Here is an 8,712-nt window from a genome sequence, read left to right as displayed (position 1 = left end):
GCAGTTGTTTGGGCCCGTGCAATGAAGTGAGGACCAATGAGGTGGTCACCAATGATTCCGCACCATACATTTGCAGCCCACGGTCGCTGTCGCTCTACCTGTCTGAGCCAGCGAGGATTGTCCACGGACCAGTAATGCATGTTCCGTAGATTCACTGCCCCGTGGTTTGTGAAACCCGCTTCATCGGTAAACAGGTAGAACTGCAACGCATTCTCTGTTAATGCCCATTGACAGAATTGCACTCGATGATTGAAGTCATCACCATGTAATTGCTGATGTAGCGACACATGAAACAGGTGAAAGCGGTGGCGATGCAGTATGCGCATGACACTACTTTGACTCAGTCCACCGGCTCTCGCAGTGTCCCGTGTACACATGTGTGGGTTCATGGCAACAGCAGCTAACACACCAACTGCACCCGCTTCTCCTGTGACGGGCCTGTTACGGATCCGTTTGCGTGCTACGACCATACCTGTTGCATACAGTTGGCGGTAGATGTTTTGCAATGTGCGGCACGTTGGATGCTCTCTGTCTGGGTACCGTTCTGCATACACCCTGCAGGCTTCAGCTGCATTTCGTCAGCACTCGCCATAGATGAGTATCATCTCCGCCTTTTTAGAGTTCGAATACACCATGGTCACAGTTCCTACAACACTACACTATCAGAGACGTCTGGTGACACGGTGTGCTACACTTGGTCTGCGTGCGGAGATGAATGCAGAATAACAATAGCTGCAAGCGCTACATGCGGACACTGCGACAGCTAGACCAAACCACAACAGTGCACTACAGCCACACTCATAAACACGGTCGTCATCGTAAACATGTCCCTGCAGATGCTGCTCGCCGACCGTGGCCCGTGTTTGTTACAAAACGCAATTGAACGTCGGAGGTTTCAAGCGTCAACTTTAGGTTACAATATCTCCGGATGTAATTAACATTTTACAATGCAACAAACGGCACTGATTATGTATTTGTTTAAATGTTCAGATGTGCTCACAAAACTAGCGTGGTTCCATTTAAAAACACGTAGGTTTGTGTTAAAAAACATACTTCCGTGCATTTTTGTATGGTTTGTATTAAACAATAACACTAGCCCCTCTCCTCACGTTCGGTCTGTGGAACCAGTTTGTCAGTATTTGATGTGGTTTACGAAATATATCCAACGGTAACATTAGGTGACTCACCCTGTATAAATAAATGTAAATTAACATTTTCACTACCATTTCAAATTGTTTTGAGTATATTTCGTCCATTGTTTGTCCCAAACATTATTTATTTAGTCGGCACACTTCTCTTGGCCCACCACTAAAACACTATGTATAATAAATACACTAAAACAAAAAAAAAAAAAAAAAAAAAAAAAAAAAAAGTTAGAATCGTGTATCTTTTTAAGGAACATTGCGATCACCCCTATCAATAGATAGTAGGGAGGGGAAGTTACTGTATGCTTTCAATCACTTGCACATTCAATCTTAGACCGTAAACTAAAGCCCAGATCAATCTAAATTGTTGCATTTCTATCATATAATAATAATAAAATGTTTTTTAGTAACTGCTAACATATACAGGGTGAAGTGAAATTCGCGCACTCGAGTTTCACAGCATGACTCCTTACATGCCAGCGATAAAAATGCCTCACTCAAAATTTCGTCTGATGCCTACATCTGGAATGAAAAGGACGTTAAAGACTGGCAATCTGGCAACACTGTAACCACATGTATGGTAACTATCTGTCAACATGTATTAGTCATGCTCTACAGTTGGTCCAGAGGATACAGTTTTGGGTTAGCATGCAAGAGGTTGATGGTTCGATCCTGGGCTGAGGCATATGTTTTTTATTTGGTAAATGTAGTCCAGGTGGTACAGTATCTGGCATCTTAATCATCAACAGCGATTGCAGCGAGTCCTCTAGAAAACATTTGCACTTACATACAACAATCATAGAAATGGACGATTCGTCAGCTTTGACAGAAGCCCTTTCCCCGTCATGGGTGTAAATTTATTTGGACCACTTCATCTATGAGATGCAAAACCTGTTTTCTTTGTACCCTCCTTCAACGGTCCCAAAGATTAGTACAAACTATTATACTTGCCTCATTCAGGTCCATCACATTTCATTGGTGCCTTACATAACCACTGGGACTTGCAATGTGCTTTGCAAATAATGTCCAAACTTGGTTACTATTTGTATGTGTTATCACCATGGTCCCACTAGTTATCCCTTTCAACACTAAGTCTGGTAACTGCATACTATTTAGTATGTAATCTCAATGTTCAATGCATCATCATCATCATCATCATCATCATCATCATTACTATCATTATTATTATTATTATTATTGTTATTATTATGTCTTTCCTTTCTCAGACGTTATGTCTGGTTAAAAATGGAAAGTGACGCAGCTGTTGATCAAGCGTGACTTCCTTTTAACTGTATGGTATATGTTACAATGCACTTAGGAACTTTCGGGTAATTGAACATGTATCAATAATTACGGATTTCTGTAGTTGTATGTATAAGTTTGGATGTAGCTGTATTGTATTGATGTACTGGTGGATATTGTGTGGTATGACTCCTGTAATTGATAGTGTAATTGGTATAACGTCAACTTTATCCTGATGCCACATGTCCTTGACTTCCTCAGCCAGTTGGATGTATTTTTCAATTTTTTCTCCTGTTTTCTTCTGTATATTTGTTGTATTGGGTATGGATACTTCGATTAGTTGTGTTAATTTCTTCTTTTTATTGGTGAGTATGATGTCAGGTTTGTTATGTGGTGGTGTTTTATCTGTTATAATGGTTGTGTTCCAGTATAATTTGTATTCATCATTCTCCAGTACATTTTGTGGTGCATACTTGTATGTGGGAACGTGTTGTTTTAATAGTTTATGTTTTATGGCAAGTTGTTGATGTATTATTTTTACTACATTGTCATGTCTTCTGGGGTATTCTGTATTTGCTAGTATTGTACATGCGGTTGTGATGTGATCTACTGTTTCTATTTGTTGTTTGCAAAGTCTGCATTTATCTTTTGTGGTATTGGGATCTTTAATAATATGCTTGCTGTAATACCTGGTGTTTATTGTTTGATCCCGTATTGCAATCATGAATCCTTCCGTGTCACTGTATATATTGCCTTTTCTTAGCCATGTGTTGGACGCGTCTTGATCGATGTGTGGCTGTGTTAGATGATATGGGTGCTTGTCATGTAGTGTTTTCTTTTTCCAATTTAATTTCTTCGTATCTGTTGATGTTATGTGATCTAAAGGGTTGTAGAAGTGGTTATGAAATTGCAGTGGTGTAGCCGATGTAGTTATATGAGTGATTGCTTTGTGTATTTTGCTAGTTTCTGCTCGTTCTATAAAGAATTTTCTTAAATTGTCTACCTGTCCATAATGTAGGTTTTTTATGTCGATAAATCCCCTTCCTCCTTCCTTTCTGCTTAATGTGAATCTTTCAGTTGCTGAATGTATGTGATGTATTCTATATTTGTGGCACTGTGATCGTGTAAGTGTATTGAGTGCTTCTAGGTCTGTGTTACTCCATTCCACTACTCCAAATGAGTAGGTCGATATTGGTATAGCATAAGTATTTATGGCTTTTGTCTTGTTTCTTGCTGTCAATTCTGTTTTCAGTATTTTTGTTAGTCTTTGTCTATATTTTTCTTTTAGTTCTTCTTTAATATTTGTATTATCTATTCCTATTTTTTGTCTGTATCCTAGATATTTATAGGCATCTGTTTTTTCCATTGCTTCTATGCAGTCGCTGTGGTTATCCATTATGTAATAATCTTGTTTAGTGTGTTTTCCCTCGACTATGCTATTTTTCTTACATTTGTCTGTTCCAAAAGCCATATTTATATCATTGCTGAATACTTCTGTTATCTTCAGTAATTGGTTGAGTTGTTGATTTGTTGCTGCCAGTAGTTTTAGATCATCCATGTACAGCAAATGTGTGATTTTGTGTGGGTATGTTCCAGTAATATTGTATCCATAATTTGTATTATTTAGCATGTTGGATAGTGGGTTCAGAGCAAGGCAGAACCAGAAAGGACTTAATGAGTCTCCTTGGTATATTACATGCTTAATCTCTATTGGCTGTGATGTGATGATATTTGAATTTATTTGGATATTAAGTGTGGTTTTCCAATTTTTCATTACCACGTTTAGGAACTGTATCAATTTAGGATCTACTTAGTATATTTCCAATATCTGTAGTAACCATGAGTGGGGTACACTATTAAAAGCTTTTTGGTAATCAATGTATGCATAGTGTAGCAACCTTTGTTTAGTTTTAGCTTGATATGTCACCTCTGCATCTATTATCAGTTGCTCTTTACATCCTCGTGCTCCTTTGCAACAGCCTTTTATAATTTTGTTCTGTGTTGTATGTGTCAATAATTTCTGTGTAATGACTGAAGTTAATATTTTGTATATTGCTGGTAGGCACGTTATGGGGCAATATTTTGCTGGGTTTGCTGTGTCTGCTTGATCTTTAGGTTTCAGATAAGTTATTCCATGTGTAAGTGTATCAGGGAATGTGTATGGGTCTGCAATGTAACTGTTAAATAATTTATATCTAAAAACAAAGATGTAATGACTTACCAAATGAAAGTGCTGGCAGGTCGACAGACACACAAACAAACACAAACATACACACAAAATTCAAGCTTTCGCAACAAACTGTTGCCTCATCAGGAAAGAGGAAAGGAGAGGGAAAGACGAAAGGATGTGGGTTTTAAGGGAGAGGGTAAGGAGTCATTCCAATCCCGGGAGCGGAAAGACTTACCTTAGGGGGACAAAAGGACGGGTATACACTCGCACACACACATATCCATCCACACATACACAGACACAAGCAGACATATTTAAAGACCATATCGTTAAATAATTTAGTTAGATGTGAATGTGTTAAGGTGAACTTCTTTAGCCAGAAATTTGCTATTTTATCTTTTCCAGGGGCTTTCCAATTGTGAGTACAATTAATTGCTTGGGGGACTTCATGTTGCAAAATTATCACTTCAGGCATTTGTGGAATCATCTTGTATGCGTCTGTTGCTGCTTGTATCCACTGTGCATGCCTGTTATGGTGTATCATCATTATTATTATTATTGTTATTATTATTATTCTATTGATGGGGCCGTGGAAACATCACGTCTATTACCATTGGGGAAACTGTGTAATTTGAAATGCAACACTTCACAATTAGCGGTGTCAAGATCAATCATGCAGAACAATATCTGTCAAAGGAGTAATATGCCTTAGGTGGAACAGCACGTAGGACTGCGTATACTGCATGCGAAGTCCACCAGACGGACTAGTTGCAAGTGGAGTAACACAACTACGATGGACTCCAATGCACATGTGTACACACACAAAATTTACTCACTGTACACCTCTAAACCAGTGTGGCACACATATGGCATACACTAACGATGAATATGTGGATATGTTTCTGGTCCTTGGTGTGTCTGACAACCGGGCTGATGTTGCTGCTCATGAATATGCTGCTAGACATCTTTGTCAAAGTCATCCAGATAAAAATGTGTTTCATCGTCTAGAGCCACGCCTTCAGGCTTAGGTTATCTTCTTCCACCATCGCATGACAAGTCATCCAAGGACTCGTCGTACTCCAGCTACAGAGGAAGCTATTCTGGAGGTCATACACCAAGAACCTCAGCGAAGTACACAGTGTAGCAAGGCAGCTGTGTGTCTCGCAATGCACAGTCATTAACATGCTGCACGAGCATGGGGTGCACCACTATCATTATGCTTTCATGCAACACCTGCATCCTGCAGATTGCCATCAGGGGATGCAATTCTGTGAATGGTTACAACAACAACAACAACAACAACAACAGGAACTCAATGATGACTTCATGATCACTGTATTATGGTCGCATGAAGCAGCATTCACTTGTAAGGGTGTTTTCAATATGCACAATGCCGACCATTGGTGTGAAATTAACCTGAACATCACCCGCAACCATGGATATCAAGTTTGCTTTGGTATCAACGCCTGGGCCGGAATATTGGGCGACAGATGTTTGGGCACCTAATTGTTGCTGGACTGCATGAAGGTACCATGCATTCCTCCATAACTATCTGGCTGATGCACTGGAAGATGTTCCACTACATGTTCAGCAGAGGATATGGTTCCAACATGACAGTGCACCTCCACACTCTGGAATTAATGTGCGACAGTATTTGGACAGAACATTTCCAGACAAATGGCTCAGACATGGAGGTCCAGTTGTATGGCCATTGCATTCATTCACCTGACCTAAATCCCTTGCATTTCTTCCTGTGGGGACACCTAAAGGAGCACATGTACTCTACTCCGCTGACAAATGTGGAAGAATTTGTAGCGCATGTTCATGCTGCTCTTGTTACGTTGGACGCAGCTATGCTGCGAAGGGTCCAGAGCTGTATGATTTGGCGGGTTGTGCAATGTTTGGACATGCAGGGAGATTGCTTTGAGCATCTGTTATTCTGATGGCAACGTATACTGTTGTGAATGTCATGTGATCATTAATATCGACATTATTATTGTCGTCACTGGTTGCTAATGTGTGGCATCCGAGCACTTGTATTACATTTAGTATAAATGACAAATAGTGTTGTGTTATTGTACTGTGCTATAATCTTTACTATCTCAAAATTGATATTGTTTTTGTAGTCATTCTGTCCTATGACAGGTCATTTGTTTGAAATGTCTTTCTTATTCGTCTGACCATGTATTTGTTATGTTCAGCATTACAAAATGTTGTAAAGTTAGAAGACATGTGATTTAAGAAACTGTGTATATCACAGTATGAAATGTCAGAATGAAAAAAAAAAAAAAAAATCTAACCCTCGACCCTCTGCATGCCAACCAAAACTATCTACTGCACCAACTTTACAGCACAACTAACATGAGCTGACAGAGGTAGTTACCATACGTGGTTACAGTAGGTTCATATGAGCAGTTGCCAGCGGACTCGTGCGCATGTGCAGAGCTGATTTCGCGTATGAGCAGTGCCTTCCTCCCGCTTCTGGCTACTTGAAGCGTGGCTGTTTGGTGTATTAGCAGTAGCAGCAAGTAGCCAGAAGCTACCCGGAAAAATTTTCCTGGCTGCCAGATTCGCGCATGCGCGCAGAGCAAGATGAGTTATAGTGGGGGCGGGGGGGGGGGGGGGGTCGTTCCCCACGTGACCCGTGGCCGTGTATGTGTATGTGTATGTGTTTCGTGTCTTCGTTTACAGCTCCCATGTCAAATGAAAACAAAACAGATGTCTGTGGCCGGGAGCCATCAAGTGAATTAATACACATTCTCGTAACCACGAAAGACCAAAATAAGTTAGTAGTTTCAATTTTCTGATTTTATATTACTTCCACGTTATTAGCAATCAACCATTAATATCTTAATAAAGCTATTTCTGTCTGTTTTATAGAGAAATTTGCTTCAGTTAATTCTTTTTTTCCGCTGAGGCAGTTAGTTTATTTGAAACGAAGTGTTTCATTCCGCGCTATTGCCTACTTTCAACCTCGTTCAATTTAAAGTGCAAATTTTCACTTTCTGGGACGAATGACGTTATACCATAATAAAGAACCAAACATGAGAATACAGTACTGGACCTCCAAGAAAATTGGTATCATGAGAACCACATGAAAAGCTGAATATCAGGTACTTCAGATTCCATCTGGACATAGAAATGAGCAATTAGAGCGGAATGAAGCATTTTAGTATGGTTTATGAAATTCCGATGCTGCTGGAGTAGTCTCTGATTTCGTGTTCCTTTCATGACACTGAAAGATCTCTTAATGCTATATACGTACGAACATACGTAAACATTGACTTGAAGCTACGTAGGCAAATTTTGTCAGTAGTCTTGAACTAAATATTTTGTTTCAAATATAATGACAGCTGTAGCAGAATTTTATAGATCCGCCTTCTGTGAAAGTGTTTTTCGATCACAAGGCACTTGTCTAGTACTTCCTCTGCACCTGAAGGTATTTCTTAATTTGTGTTTACATCTTAAATTTATAGAATGCCATTCTATGCTAAATTTTAGACTGGCAGCATACCATGTTTTATTGTTTTAACTCCACACTTGGCTTCATATTTATTCCTAGAGTAGAATATAAACTGTCAGTTGTACAGTTTCTTTGCCTCACAGACAACCATGATAATTTTTTCACATTTTGAAATAGTAATGAAATTTATTGTCCTTTATTCCGGTGTAAGCTACACAAGAAACCGTCTTTTTTTGTTGCAAGTAATTTGTATTCCATCCTAGTAGCTTTTTGCAGTGCCGTGTAGATGTAAACCTTCCTTTATCTGTGTGGGATATGATAAAACAATTGCTGTAAGTACAACTCAGGATGTCCTATCAACAACATGCCGCAAGACTACACATGGTCACGTGATGCCTCACCAGAAATACGACGAAAAGCGTATGAGCAGAGCAAGCACCAAGCACGGGCTGCCTACGTCATCGTAGCTGCGCATGCACACTACAGCCTGTTGTCTGGCGCTTTCCGGTAACTGCTCAAACGAACCTAGTGTTGCCAGACTGCCACTTTTTCCTTTTTCTGCCAGATTTACTCGCCAGTCGAAATTTTGTGACCTCCCCCTTTCTTTTTTTTTTTTTTTTTTTTTTTTTATCGCTGGCGTGTGAGGAGTCTCACTGTGAAGCCCGAGTGCACAAATTTCACTTCACCCTGTA

Source organism: Schistocerca piceifrons, chromosome 3 (genome assembly GCF_021461385.2).
Source record: "Schistocerca piceifrons isolate TAMUIC-IGC-003096 chromosome 3, iqSchPice1.1, whole genome shotgun sequence".
Taxonomy (NCBI): domain Eukaryota; kingdom Metazoa; phylum Arthropoda; class Insecta; order Orthoptera; family Acrididae; genus Schistocerca; species Schistocerca piceifrons.
The sequence above is the reverse complement of the archived record's forward strand: the minus strand, read 5'-3'. Positions refer to the sequence as shown.